Source organism: Nipponia nippon, unplaced genomic scaffold (genome assembly GCF_047370975.1).
Source record: "Nipponia nippon isolate SJK-2023a ecotype South Korea unplaced genomic scaffold, ASM4737097v1 scaffold_10, whole genome shotgun sequence".
Classification (NCBI taxonomy): Eukaryota; Metazoa; Chordata; class Aves; order Pelecaniformes; family Threskiornithidae; genus Nipponia; species Nipponia nippon.
Genome location: NW_028262291.1, coordinates 16,893,085 through 16,908,404, shown reverse-complemented (window position 1 = coordinate 16,908,404; position 15,320 = coordinate 16,893,085). Strand labels below are relative to the sequence as shown.

Below are 15,320 nucleotides of genomic sequence, written 5' to 3'. Positions count from 1 at the left end.
CGTAGGCGGCCGCTGGAAGGCTCCCTGTCAGTCAAGCGGCCGAGCTGAAAAGAAGGCGAGCGAGGGAGAAGGAGGGAGAACAGCTTTCCCGGGGGAGGGGGCGGCTGTTGTCGCTGCCGCTGCCAGCCTCGCAGCCCTTCCCGGGGGCATCTGCAGAGACGGGGTGGGGGGAAGGCGGGAGCGGTGTTGCACCGCAGACCTTTCCCGCCCTGGGGGAAAGCGGCAGGGGAGGGCGGCTCGTCTCCCGCCCGCTCATCACCTGTCCCCCCGCCACGCAGACCCACGCAGCGGCTCTGTCTGGCGAGAGCGGCGAGCGGAGGGGTCCGTGCCTCCGGCGGAGGGGAGGCCGGGCGCTGTGGCGGTCTCGCGTGTACGTGTCTGCCGGGGGCTGCGTGGGCGGCGCGCTGGCGGAGGGGACCGCCTGCCCTCGCCGCTCGCCGGAGAGCGAGCCCGGTGTGTGTCCGTGGCGGGGGGTACGTGGAGCGGTAGGTCCCCCTCAGCTCTCCCCGGGGCTGGGGAACTTCCTGAGGCTGAGGGGCGCTTCGTAGTCCCGGAACCAACCGCGCCACTGTGTGTGTGGGGGCTGTTTGCGTGAGGGGGTTTTGAGGAGGGGCGCGGGGCAAGTTGTAACGGTTTTAACAGTCGTAACGTTTTCGGGGGCGGGGGAGGCGGCCGGCGCGCGCGCCCCGCAGCGGGCTGAGGCGGGCAGGGCGCTCGGTAGCGGGGAGGGGAGGGGTGCGGGCGGCTGCCGGCGGCGGGAGCGGGGGCGCCGGTGCAGTGCGCAGCAGGGCTGGGGGCTCGGCGGGGGAGAGGCGCGGCGTGTGAGGGCCCGCTGCCCCCCGCCGCGCTTCGCCGCGCCGCAGCGGGCGGCTCTGCCTTTGTGCTCCCTCCGCACCTGAGCGCCAGGCTGGGAGGGACGGCGCAGGTGGGGGCGGGCGCGGTAGGCAGCGGCGGCGGATCCCCGGAGCCTGGGAGGGGAGGTAAGGCTGTGCCGTGCTGCGGCGGCTGCTCCCGGGGCTGCGGGGGACGGCTGCACGCCGGGGGCTGCGCCTTCGGCCGGGGGTGGGGGCGGCGGGCAGGGCAGGTCCCTTGCTTGGCTTTTCCTGCAGCCGCTTCCCAGCTCGTCCTGCTGTACGGAGAGGGATGCAACAGCAGCAGCCCGGTCCCCCGGGGACGGACGGTGCTCGGAGGTGGGCAAGCCGCATCAGCCCGGCCGATGGGCGGAGGGGCTGGGGACGGGGGGAGCAGCCGGCAGCGCGCGCCCGCTCCCGCGGTCTCCACGCAGCTGCCCGTGAACCTGCGAGGAGCGCGGAGGGCGGCCGGCAGCTCGCTCCCCCCGCCGCCGCTTACACCCCCGGGGCGCCCGCTCCCCTCCCGGCCCGCCGCCAGCCGGTCGCAGGGCCCGGGGCGTGGTGGCGGCGTGCACAAGGCTGGGTGCTCGCAGTATGAATTTTTCCCTGTTCCCCCCCCGCCAAAGAACACGCCGGGATACGCGAAGCAGACGCTGATGTATTCGCTGAGAGGATCTCGCTTGGGAAGGACTGGGGAATTTGGGGGAGGCTCCTTTCAAACCGGTACAGTCGGTAGTTAACTACTGGCTGCAGTTAAAATTTTAGCAGCAGCAACAGCTTTGCGATGCTTTCCGGGAATATTGCTGCCTTTGAGCTGATGTGACAGGCAGCCCGTGGTACGCTGCCACTTTGTACTAGATGGCAGTGCTGAGAGCAGGATAGTTGGCGTTGTAGGTAATAAAGTGTTGGGGAGCTGGAGACGTACGTGCAGCTGGATTTTGGTGGAGTTATGGGTGGAAGAGAAGAGAGGCTTCACGTGTGCCCTGTGAGCTTGTTTGCAATTAAGAGGATTTTTCAAACTTTACATATGGTTATCTTGTTATGCAATTACGTTTTAGTGAGACTGTGATTCTTGCATTATATTTGGGAAGGAAAAACAAATTTAGTAGGTTAAGCCTTTGTATTACAGCGTTATTTACAAAGTTTCTGAGGTTTGGATCCAGCTCTACTGTCTGCCACCGGATTGGTGAAGATTTACAGCTGAAGGATCAGATTCTATGCTTGTGTTAGAGCAATAAATTACTGATTCAAAAGAAACATGGCTGCATTGCCCTCATTTTATTTCATGAGTGTTATATATATTGAGGAGGCAATTTTTTGGTTTGATTACAGTGTTCTGTTAGGCAGTTTGAGATAACTTCTTTGTTGTATAAACTATACAGTTAAGGGATCAAGTTCAAATCTTGGATAGATCCAGAGCTCGTGTTGATTTCAGCAGAAGTTGCATGGTACATGACAGAGTGATGAATTTTACTGTGTGGAATATCTGAAGTGAAAATTGTCTCTCTGCTTGCCCTAGACTTGTTTTCCAATTTGTTCCTTTGGAGTAGCAGAATGTAGTGCTTTTGCCAATGTTTTCATTGCTATGTTTGAATTAGGGTTGTATATCTGAAGCCAGGGATTGTTCAGGGGCTCAGTATGCACCCATTGAGAGAAAATTTAGCCTGTTGACTTGAATGTGAATAAAACGGACACCAGAACCCTTTTTTTTACATTTGCATGTAATGAGTCCCAACGTTTTCAGTAGGTATGTGCAGGAAGGTAAGCACATCATGTTCGCTTGTATAATTCAGTTTGTTATAATTGAATAGGCATTATTCTTTGTAGTATTTTGTTGGAGGTGTTTGTTGGGTGTTCTGGTGTTTTTTTTTTTTTTTTTTACTTCTCATTTAGCATTATTGTTGTGGTTTAAGGGCTAAGCTTTAAAACGTTTGTCACTCCACTGCAGAGAGTGTTGCCAACTGGATGTCATGCATGTAAAAGTAGAACAAGAGCCTTTAAATAGCAAGACCATCAATTTAATAACAATTTAGTGTGATAAATGGTAGAATACACAAGAATGCAAATCTGAATTATTATAGCACGCATCTTTTGGTATATTGATAAGATGCAAAGCAGAAAAGCAAATAAACACATTCAGCTTTTAAGTACCTAAACTGGTTTGAAATGGAAGAGCTATTTTCTGTTATGCAGTTTATGCTTAAAAAAAGGGGGGTGGGTGGAGAGAGGGAAGGAAAGTTACTTATGAGCATTTATTTTGTTTTCTGGATCTCAAAATTCCATTATGTAGCAGGATGCTTTCCAGTATCTGCTTTCTTAGTATCTGGAAAGGCAGATGTTGCTGCAGCAGGAGCAATTACACTGATTTGCAGCACAGGAGGAAAAAAAACAACAACTCTGTTCTGACTTTCTGCCTCTGCCTAAAAAGATCAGCCATGTAGCTCTGTTTTGGGCTTGTCAACAGAAGAGATGAGATAGGGAAATTAAGTTTGTTCAACAAAGGGAGTGAAGCTCATGTACAAATTAGGAAATTTCTGTTTCCAGAATAAAATGAGTAAATTTGTCTCTCAGACTACATTAAAGAATTCCACTTGCTTGGCTTTACCTTGCAATTGTCCACAAACAAATCCTCACCAAAAGTCCGGGAGTTTTCCTAGGTGTTGTTAGTTGCTTAACCAGATCACTCTGTCCTGTGGGATGTTGGATCAAAAGGCAGAAGAGGCAGTGGAGAGTAGAGCGCTGTAGGCTTTAGTAGAAGAGCCTTTCTGAATTGTAGCTTTTTAAAAGGTGCGTGACAGAATCTCATTTTCATTAAAATTGCTGAGAATTTTGCTGTAGCAGTTCACTTTCAGTTCGCTTCTTACCCTGTGTAGACCACAGCAAAGTGTGAGTGGTGGGACGCAAGATTCAACCTATGATAGGGCATGGGTTCTTGGTTTCAGCTGACGCTTTAAAGAGTTTATTTTTAGGTTTTGGATATAAAGTGTTTCTACTTTAGAGGCTATTTAAGACTCCCTGCAAGAAAAACATGCAAGTGAAAGTTAAGAACTAAAGAGCTGATTGTACTAGGGCATCTTGAGCAGAGTAAGGCCAGAAGAGATACAGAGTATGTGTATCTTATGTGTATGCATGCTACTGCATAGTGAGTGAGCCGTGATATTCAAGAAAGACAAGAGTCTTGAATGTCTCTGGAAGGTGACAGGATTTTTTTTATCTCACTATGGAGCTCAGGCACAGTAATTCTTTTTTGGCTCTTTTCAGACTCCTCCCTTAATGGTATGGAACCAGCTTGACCTGTGATTTTGAGCAACATTTTAAAGAGCTAGTATGGTAATAATTTGCATGTTAGAAGTCAGATTCAGTCTCCTGCGTTGTAAGACTCCTGATTTGTGACCAGCTAGAATTACAGTAAGTGGTTCTGTATGTTCTTGATCTGTGTCTTTTTCTCTCTTAGCCCTTCCTCACTTAGTGATCTCCTGCATGTAACCTGACTCCTAACCTGTTCGGGGCAGGAGCAGCCTTTCATAACTTGTTTCAGTGGGGCTCAAATCCCTGTTTGCAGCTGTAAGAGACTGGTGTAGTAGAAGGTAACAGTCTGACCCTGGTTTAAGGTCAAGGGTAGCTGCCCAAAATAGTATTTTTAAGAGGTGGACCTCTAGCTTAAAAAAAATTGTTTCTTGTTTTCTTTGTGTTTCTGTATCATAACTAGTTTCATTCTGTGTTTTACTACTGGGCTTACGGGTATAACAGCTAGATAGTGTGACCTTCTGCATTTTTATAGCAATGCTGAACTGTGGACACAACTGCATGTGTTAACAGGAGCTCTTGTTTTTGATGCAAACTCACTCTTAAAGTATAAGCAACTCGCTTAAGTTACAGCAAGATTGTGATCTCCCTTATATAGCATCAGATGAACACCTTCAGACTAGCCTTGTCAGTCACTGCAGTATAATGTAGCCATTTAGACCATCTTTTCTAATAGAATTGAATATGTGATGCTGGGTTGAAATAGCAATGAGTACTAGAAAGAGTGTCAGCTGCATGTAATATCTTTTATGTGCATGAATTTGTTTAGGATGATACCTATCTTCATAATCCTGTGTTTGCAAACTTGGTATTTCTGGATGTGCCAGAAGCTCAGACAGATTTTGAAAGCCTCAATGACAAGTTACTAATAGCTGCAGTGTGCAGAGCCTGCTCGCTAGTTTTGCCCACAGTCACATACAGCGTTAACATGTCACTATCCAAACTGATGTCTGTGTGCATACACCACTTCATCAAACTGCATAAGTCTTAAGACTGCATAAGTCTTAAGACTTAGACACAGCTAGTCTTAATTACACTGCTTTTTTAAATCATTCAAATGTTGTAATTCATGTATCCCTAGAATTGTTCTACCACTCGTTTGTCCACAGATCGTGTTTCATTAAAAGTGCTGATGAGCACCCAGGACTCTGAAGACAGCAGTTTTGTGCGAGGTAAGAATGTTCCTTAAAGAAGCAGATGGAGGATAGAGCTCCAGAGTTCCTGGCAGACACTGTCAGCATAAGATGACACCATAGTCTAGTCTGAGATTGTAAGTCTTAAGAAGGACTGGATGTCCTTGACTTTACGAGAAGTTATTGCACTGAAGAAACTTAATAGTGGGCTAGAGTCTGCTTTCAGCACCTGTGTAGATGCATTTGTTTCTGTTCAGTTTCACTAATATGACTATGAAGTAACTTGGTTTTCTGGAGTGAATCCCTCTACATTAGAGGAAGTGATTTTATTTACCCTAGTGAACCTGAGATCTGCACTCATCATTTCTGAACTACTTTGTTTCTAGCACCGCTAGGGAATTGAGGAAATGAATGGTGTAAGCTTTACAGCGTGACTGGTTCCAAAGGAGTCTCCATTTTGTAAGCTGTGTGTTCCAGAGATGTTAGTGTTAGTTCATTTGCAGAAGGCTGGAACCTGCAGTTGACAAAGGTCATTAAATCATTGATGTCATGAAATATGCAACATATTTCATATGAATGATGTCCATACCCTTGCAAAGTCTTTTTTTATCACTGAGGCTTTCTGCAGTATAGGGTCCTGTCAGTAGGAAACAGGTTACAGGTCAGGGGGCTAGGACACTAACACTGTGTATTATGCCTTGAAATACATTACACAGTTGTAACTCCAATATTAAACACAAAAATAACACTATACTTGGCAGGTATAAGATTGATAACTGCTCCTGGGGAAAAAAAATCAATATTAGTGGATATTTTAGTGGGTAAGTCCCGTGGACTTAGATTTTTCCATTTCAAAAAGTGGAAGAATCTTATCTCCGGCTTCCGTTTCCTTTCACCTTCGTTACACAGTTCTTGTAAGAAACAGTAAATGCAGAAAGCAATCTTGCAAAGTATGTTTCTATTTATAAGTAAGCAGTGATCAAATACTGTCATTCATCCTGTGTGACCCTGAGAGATGCAGGAGATGGATGTATTTCTCTAATTTACACATGGAAATTCGCTAACATTAGTGTACCAAGCTTATTTTCCACACATGCACACCTCTTACAGAAGCAGACTGTGAACATGGAAATGTATATGCCTAAATATTCAGAATGGTTATTCTGGTAGGTACCCCTGTGTAGACAGACTCTTAGATATAAATTACTGTTGCAGAAGTTGGTGAAATCACATCTAAACCTAAAGGAAAATAAAACAACAAAAGGAGCCCAATAACAGTGCAAGTTGAAGTGTAACAAAAGCACAAAGATCTTCAAAGTACATGTGCTTTGGTGAAGATGCACTGGGTTTACAGGTGAAAATACATGAGAAGTTAAGGTTAAATGTTATCTTAAATATCCATTCCCTTGTTTATTCTGTATCTGTATAGTGAACAAAATACTTATTTACAATTGTAGCTGTTTATTCAGGTAATGATGCATCTTGTATTACTAGTGCAACAGAGAAGTGACTGTGACGTGCATGTTTACTGAAATCAGAATTATACCTAGAAATCACAGTCTTCCTAGATCCTGTGAGTTCTCTGTGTGTCTGGAGATGTATAGCCTTTACTCAAATACAAGGGGTACAGGTAAAGATAACTTGCGTTATGTGTCATTAAGAATTAGATGTTGGAAATCTTATAGAAAAGAATGTTTTTATTGAGGAGATATAATTTGGAATGTTTTGACTACCTTCAGTTATTTCATCTATACTTCCTTTCGTGTCTTTTCTTTTTTTTTTTTCCATAACCCAGCTATATTGTTTCTGACATTTTCAGAAACTTGAAACTTTTACATCCTTAAAAGACTCAGTCAAAGCTTACAGGACCATTTGTATTTACTAATATTAAGTTTGTGCATATCTTCTTTCATTATTGAAACTACAGCATACTACTTATGTTACTGTTTAATGTATAGTTTAATTCTCTGCTGATTTCACCTCTTAGCAGGAGCGGCTTAGATGAATTTAGATGATGAATTCATTTGGACGAATGTATACCTCACTTTCAAAATGAGGTTGTATCTCATTTTTTCCCTAATTCCACAACCCAGAAAGTAGCAATCCTTGTGGTTTCTACCCTGAGAGACAAACATTTCCTTGTTTCCTGCAGATAGTTGATACTCCCCTTCAGTGGGAGAACATACTCTCTTTGTAACACCAGCAACACCATTAGCCTTTATTGGTAGCTTAGAGCTTGTTACGAAATGCACATGCTGGCATTTTGTAAAGATGCAGAGAGCTTTTTCAGATGTCATTGAGTAGCCAAAACTACTGAAAAAAGCTCAGAATTTTGCATGGTGAGGATATTTGTTCTGAACTGTATCTCTCAGGTGCTATAAATAATAACTATTTTCATAATAGATGACTTGCAGTCTGTAAAAGCAGGTCATTCCAATTACTACCTTCTTTCTCTTTCCGCTGCTTCAATGGCAGGAGATTTTTAGCAACAAACAGCATTGCAGGCGTTTTTAAGCGGAGGTGAATACTTTATGGACGTGAGATTAGGGGAGGGCTCCATTGGAGTATAGCAAGCTGTGGATCCTTTTGGAAGGCAGGATTCAAAAAGCTGAGGTGGGCTAAATCAATAGTAACTAGCCTTTTTTTTTTTTTTTTTTTTTTTTTTTTTTTCTTTGGCAGGCAGATGCTTGCCTAATTTCAGTCTTAAAGAAGGGTTGTTTTTTGTAGGCCCATTCCTGCCTCGCACCAGCTTGCCAGGACCACAGCTTTACTTCACACGTGTAGAATGACGATCGTAAGTGAACGGTAAGGGGACAGGGAGAGGAGGAGTTGAGAAGTTTCTTCTCTGGTTGAGAAAAGTACGGGGGAACAGAACAGTCCATTGGACTTGCTCACTGATCCCAGCTGGTCTTCTAAAATTGGGTTGTCACAAGCAGTCCATGGGTTGTAGGTTGACAGTTGTCATGTGCAGCTGTGGAGACAACACACGAGCACCAGAAGCTTTTCCACACGGCCACTCTGGAGACCTGTTCTTACAGTTCTGCTATTGAGTAGCTACCTACTCAAAAGGCAGGCAGGTGGATCTCCCCAGATGCATTCCATGCGTTTCTCAATCAGTAATGAAATTTTGTATCTCGTAGTGGTGTCTTGGACTTGACCAAAATTTGGGCTATTTAAAATACAGGTATACACTCCTATAAAATAATAAGGAAGGCAGACTATTGCAGGCCTGCTAATGGCAGTGAGAGTCCTTATGGGCTTGAGGTTTCATTTTTCTCCACTCTTGCAAGATTTAGGTCATACTGTTCAGGTCAGGATACCTGGGAGCAAGCTAGGCATCTTGATGCAGCCTGTTTCTTAGAGAGTACTTGTTTTGCCAGAAATGTTATTTGAAGCGTTCTCTTGGATGTATGATACCACTTTTGAATTTACTGTCAGTTCACTGAATTACACTTGCCCGTTTGGGGGGGGGTGGGGTGGGTGGGAGTTGTTTGTTTGTTTTTAATACAGCTTCTTGATACGTGCAGCTTAATGCTTAATATTTTTTCTAGTATCATCCTGAGATTCTGGGAAAGGGAATCCATTTTATTCATCAGGCAGTACATTTTTTTTTTTTCTGATGGTTCTGTGGAGCCCGTTTTACTTTTAGGAACAGAGACTTGCTGCTTCCTGTACCTTGATTTGTTGAGTATGGTGAGATTTGTTTCTTTTCTTTTCCAGAACATCTTCCATTTGGTGCTCCGACAGCATCTGTTCCCTCATTTTCAGTGTCAGTAACAGTGCATATTACCAGCCTGGGGCTTGGCTGTAGCTGTCTCCTTTAGGAGCAGAGCCTGCCTTGCCAGTATGGATCACTGCCACCATTCCATTACACTGACCGAAGCATTTGCTCCTTAAGTTTGAGAATAGCAAGCCAGAGAGGTGGAATAATTTAACTAATTGGCTTGTTTCAGTCCTCTTCCAAACATGGAAATCGGAGCCTGCAAACATTCATAAGATGAAACACTGGCACAGACATGATCATTTTTGTGAAACTGCAGATGTGACTACTTTGTTATGAAACTGCTGGGAGCTTTGTGAATTATTGTAACAAATCCTGTGACTAAAAAGCATGTAATGGCTATTTTATTCTGCTGGTGATTGCTTCTGCAGTTCAGAGCCTGTTTAGAATGGCCACATAATTAAAACAGTTAACATTTTCTTTTAAATTAGAGGGGGACTTCTCACATACTTATGTGATGCCTAACTTGCACTGACATACATAGGGAGTTGAGTGCCCAAATGCTATGTGTATGCCCATTATCTATAGACTTAAACTGTGTTTTCAGACCCTTACGTGCTCTGTTCTTTGTGGTAAATTATTGCAAGCGTGTGTAACGTTCTCCATGCTATGTATGTTTTATAACATCTCTAGTTTCTTAATTATGAATTTTTTCCCTGAAGTAGGCACTGCCATTTGTTCTTAACTTTTATCTCTTTTGAGCTTGAAGCATCATGTACAACAGTGTATGTCCTGAATTTTTTAGGAAAAAACATTGTCTTTGTGCCTTTGAATTTCGTATGTACTCTCTGGCACCCTAAGCCCTCAAACTCCTGCTTGGAAACGCTGTAGATCTTGCTACTGAATATAGTTTTGGCCATTTGCCACAGTTCTGCGTGTTGCCAGTGGGCAGCAGATCACAAATGGAGACTCAGTGCTCTAAAGTTTTGTAGTGATGCTAGATAATGAGAGAACCAGCAATTAAGCAACAATTTGTTTTATCTGCAGTGTATTCTGTGCAGCTCAGAACATCAGTTTTCAGTCTGTTATCTGTGAGTGGATTAGATTACATTGTATTAGTTTGCATTAGATTAAATTGAGAACTGTTGCTTTGTGTTGATCCTGGGCATGACTTTAATGTTACATAAAGGCTTTTTAACCCAAAAATTTGTGCCAGTGCTAAGGTACTGATTCAGGCATGGTGCTGGTTCCTGTGTTTGGACAGAGGAGACCATTACCTCTGTACCCAGGATTTAGAAAAAGATTCTCTTCTGCTTGGCGAGCTTGCTTAAAAGTCAGGTCTTGCTGATGCTCTCTCTGGCTTTACTGTGTTCTGACACAGCCTACTGGCATTTATCTGGTGGCCTGGGATTTGTAAAGCTGTGCCTATGAGATTGCTGATTACACTGGGAAGAGAAGGCAGTCCAGAGCTAGCTGGAATAGTGTCTGCTGTCATTTGGGAATTCGCTTTATTAAGGCATCCCACTTACTCCTTGGTTGTTGATACTGAACAGAAGTAGAAATTGAGAGCAGATTTCTAAGCTGATTTACTGTCCTTGAAACCGGATGTTTATTCCAGTTTGGAATATAGTTTCCTATCTGTGTCTACAAGCTTTTCTTCCTTCATTTTTTCAGCCAATACCAATTGTTGCTGTTCTGTGCATGGCTTTCATCCTTTCCATCTGTGTCTGTCACCTCTCCAGCCCACGTGTCATCTCCTCTAGCTATGTATTTCTCTCTCTTTCTCTCACAAAGAGCTGAGTAACCTTCTGCCACAAAGGCTTCAAACCAAGGAAGTGCAAACTGCCCTCTTTGTCCACTACATCCTCTCAGATTAGCAGCTTCTGTTTGATGTTGTCCAAGTATGAAAGAAGCAGCTTTTCCCTGGAAGCTATAGAATTGCCTACATTCATAATTTCTGAAGACACAGCATTCAGGTTGCCCGTAAATCCAGTGAATAGCTTAGCTGAGAGAAGTCTCTGTTTAGCATAAAATTAATGGCAACTGAGTGCTTCAGCAGAAACAAGTAGCCAAGGCAAAAAAATATGAATTATAATGAGAAAGAAGTTCCAAACCTCTGGAGAGGTAATTACCTGTGTCAACTAAAATAAATCAAAGGGGTTCAACGTGTGATGACCTGAAGATGAACACACCCCAGATAATTAAAGATGATGTATAAGTAGCTAGAACCAGGGAGATTATATAGAAACTACTCCATGCAGCTGCTTCAAATATTTTTGTACTTTGTTTTTCCTAAATAAAATAAATATTAATTTACCAGTGTTGGCTTTAACACAGTATCTGATGTGCCATCTAACATTAATTTTTTGGGGAAAAATTATTCTATTTTTATGGCTTTTGAATTGAGGAATTACTGTGAGGTAGGTTAGGATATGATAATGCAGTTCTGTGATTTCTTTAGTCCTTTGGTTACGATGTGCTGTCTGTTTGTTCTTAAGCAAGGTGTTCACTGCATTTGGAAGGGATAAGGATTTCCAGTAAGTTTTGAGAGTTAGTGACAATTTTTCGCATGTAGATAAGTCTTCTAGAGCCTTAAATACCAGTAACAGCAGTGGTAACTTGTAGATCTTATTTACGTTTGGACAAAAAGGTTTTGAGGAGTGTTTGTGGTTAACTTTGCTTTCATGACATTCAGTATCCTTGGGATCAAGTTTATTACAGACTACTAGCCTAGAATGTTATTAGCTCATAATGGACTGGCTGTTGAGATTTCCCTGTCAGTAATAGGAGGGGAGACACACACACACATAATGCCTTGTTTGTAAGGGACTTTATTGTGGACTGACATGAGCTGATGACCACCACTACAGGATACATAAAGGAATAATTTGCTTCTGTTTTTTGTCCTTCTTTTGCAACCGATTGCTGTGGACATCATGCTCTCTGATTCTGATGACACAGCGGGTATTTGGAAATCATCTTGAACCCAGTATTGGTCCTGGAAAATGCCACATTAATCCATCCAGCGGTTTCTAGGTCATTTCCTGAAATATTGAACTTAGGCATTGCATCTACTTGGTTGTGATTGCCAGCTTTCTTCTTTGGTTGCTGATGCTTCATAAGTTACCAGAGCTAGAGATGAGCAGAAATCTGAGATCCTGCTAACAAGGCAGGCTAGATAACGCCTTGCTTGCTAGTCATAGTAATTTACATGATATTGGTCCTTTGTCCTGGAGAAACATTCTTTTTCCTATTGTTCAAGAACTGGTCTCAGACCTTAGACCAGTGTAAATTTTAATGCCGCTCTGCTGTGCTAATCTCTTCTTGCATCATTTTGGAGCTGTTAATTGATGATAATTTTGAATGTTTAACCCATTTTGTTTGAGGATTTCTAAACCTTCTTCTGGCAGACTATTTCTCAGTGGCACTGGTTGATGTGGGGAGTGTTTTTGGGGAAGCAAAGGGATTGGAAGGCAGAAGAAGCTGTTTCTTTTTTGGATCTTTTGTGTGCAATGATGCCATGAAAAGCAAGGGCTGGAAACGGTGAGAGTGATTGTTCCTATCCCCCTCTGTACCCGCCAGGCATTCACATTTGAGGAATATGATGCCGAAGCAGAGCCCCATCTGCTGATGTTCCCCTTTGTGTGAGATAATTCCTTAAACAAGGATCCTTACATAAATAACTTCGCTGACCTGTGTTTCTGTGTATATGCCATATCATGTCTGTGGGTGTGTTGTTAACTGCTGCACAGAAAAGGAGAAGCAAGAAATGAAGTCAGTGCTAGAGCTGGAGAAACTAAGCACTCTCTTTAGTTGTTTGGAGGTCATTATTTCTAAGCAGGGTTTAGCATCTTCACAAAACTTGGACCAAGATAACTTCAGAAATTACCCCACATGAAGCTTAATTCCTCTTTGTGTTGAACTTGATGGCAGAAATCCCCCAGATGGTGGAAGGAACAAGATCGGACTACATGGTGACGGCTTGCAGGTTGTGAAATTTCAAGTCCATGCAAGCATAGGTATTTTTCTCTGTCTGAAAGGATCCTGATACTCTGCTGGGGGGCAAAAGCTGCTATTCTGCTTTGACTTGAACTGGTGTCTAGGGAGAAGAAAACAGTATTGGCAGCAGCTTCCTTTGCTTTGAGCATTAGGTCTGTATACTCCCTAGAGGACTCATTAATTTTTTTAAGGCTGTGGCAGCAACAGACTAAATGGATACAGTAGTGATAACCTGATGGTTTGAGGTGCTGCAGTCATCCTTTTGGGATAACTGGTTCTGCTCCCTTCAGTGATGTGTGGCACCCCAATGTCAATGGGGCAATTTAACCTGAGCAGGCGGCTATTTAGCAAACAGGAAGATGCCATTTGGTACAATGGCAGAAACAAGAAAACTTCTCTTCCTAGAGCACTGTCTGCTCTCTGATCGAATCCTTCTTAAGATCGATTTACCATGCTAATAAACTCAGTAGAAAGGGAGGAATTATGAAAGAAGGTCAGGCTCGCCATGGTTTATGCTGGGGAGACAACAGTGTGTCAAAGGCAAGATTCTGAGTTGCAGTATAATTTCTAATCAGTAATTGCTAGTCAGGATGATTGTTGACTTACAGGGTTTTAATTTTGTGAATGGATAAGCTTTTCAAACCTGGGTACGTTAAGGGTGGCCATGTTTCACGTACATGGAATATATGACCCTTTTGTAGCTTGTAGTGTCCAAATACAATTAAGAAAAATCAAGACAATACTGTCTTAGTGTCAGAAGTCTTCTATCAGACAGAGTGGGGAACTCCTGAGTCCTGACCTAGGACCCGAGTTGTTATACCCAGCTTCCTCTCTAAGAAAAGTCATAACAGACTGCCACTGCCTTTTGAGCCACCCTCTTGAGTCTTGAGGACTCTAGAAGAAACATACTGTTTTTTCCATGGGTAATCAATGCTGAGCTGGCAGATCCCAAGCAGGGGAGGCTGTGGCATAGCCCTGGGGCCCTGATACTATTTTGCTGTCACCTGGACACACAGCCACAATGTATAGGGCAGGATAAAAGGGGGATCCTCCTGTGCCCCACTGCCAGTTGGCTGGGGTTCACAACTGGGACAGACCTGGCTGCAGCCAAGGCCTGAGGCACTCTGAACGCTGTTCTTGGGCGCATGTGCACCTCTGTGAAGGTAACAGAAGTATTGAAGGATACAGAGTGGGGTATCACAGGACATTTAGGGGCACCAGTGCCTGGACCTCAGGACAATGAAGGATGGAAGCACCCAGCAGATGGGCCTCCATTTGATATCGAAATCACTTAACTGGCTTTACTTTGACCTTACTATCCTTACCTTCAACCTGACTGGCCTTACTTTAGTACTGAGACCACTTACTGCAGACTTGGATGGTCATGAAGTGCCTCTGTCTGCTCCGTCTGCTCTCTTAACACTGTCTAATGCTGCTTCCCCTCCCCGCTACTGCAATCCATTTCCAAGAATGAGAAGTCAAGAGATGTGCGCTCTGTTCCAGCTGATGGGGTTGGAGCTCCAAATTTGATGCTATATATTTTCTAATCAAAGAAACAATGCCAAGATACTGTGAAACAAACCACATGTAAACATAAAGGGGAGAGTGATGCTCCATCTAATGCAAAATATATTCTGTGCATAAAGCTCTTGTATATACTGTATATTTCATCATGTTTGGAGGTTTATAGTGCTTATCTTCCTGACCATAGACTGTAGACATCATCAGCACTGTGATGGAAGCAGGATCAAGCTCTGTAAACCAAGAGTAACAGAGCAAGTACAGATGGACTGTGTTCCAGACCCCAGAAACAGCTGCATCCTGTAATGCCCATTGATACACATGAGTGTTTAGACACTGGTAATCCCTCATTCTTTGGGGGGATGCTAACCACCCATACATCCCACTGAGATCAGAGCCAAAGGCATTTGCTACCTCCAGGATTCAGCCTTAAATACCTGCCAAAATGTTCTCTGCTTTTGGAACCTGAAATGGTTCCAAGCTTGCCCCCTTTTTTTTTTTTTTTTGGTATTTTCAAATTAAAACATGAAATCCAGTCTACCCTGATACTAACACTTTTTCCCCACCTCCATCCCAGAGTCTGTCTTCGTGGATTGGAACCCTGTATATCATGTTTCAGTAAGTTTCAGGATTGTTTTGCTAACATATAATTAGGGATTTATAATGTAAATCCTGACACAACCTTAACTAGCCTATTGCAAATGTGATACTATTAATTAAGGACTCTCTAGGGTGCAGTATGCTCCTTGGTGGAGTAGCTTCCTGGAAATTTAATGGCAGTTTGCAAAT

General features: G+C 43.6%; 1 protein-coding gene across 15 annotated transcripts in view; it reads left to right on the top strand.

Moving 5' to 3' along the window:
* Nucleotides 1–279: 279 nt before the first annotated feature.
* PTPN5 (protein tyrosine phosphatase non-receptor type 5) overlaps nucleotides 280–15,320 on the top strand; it is a 90,260-nt gene continuing 75,219 nt past the window's right edge. For 3 of the 15 annotated variants that reach the window (XR_015701849.1, XM_087745712.1, XM_087745715.1), the window contains exons 1-3: nucleotides 873–980; nucleotides 4,113–4,259; nucleotides 5,267–5,427. The gene's annotated coding sequence lies outside the window, so the exon portion shown is untranslated. Of the gene's footprint in view, nucleotides 371–445; nucleotides 486–765; nucleotides 981–1,087; nucleotides 1,191–4,112; nucleotides 4,260–5,266; nucleotides 5,428–8,017; nucleotides 8,096–15,320 lie in introns of those variants that run through there. The other 12 variants (XM_087745713.1, XM_087745723.1, XM_087745726.1 and 9 more) reach the window with 11 other exon arrangements.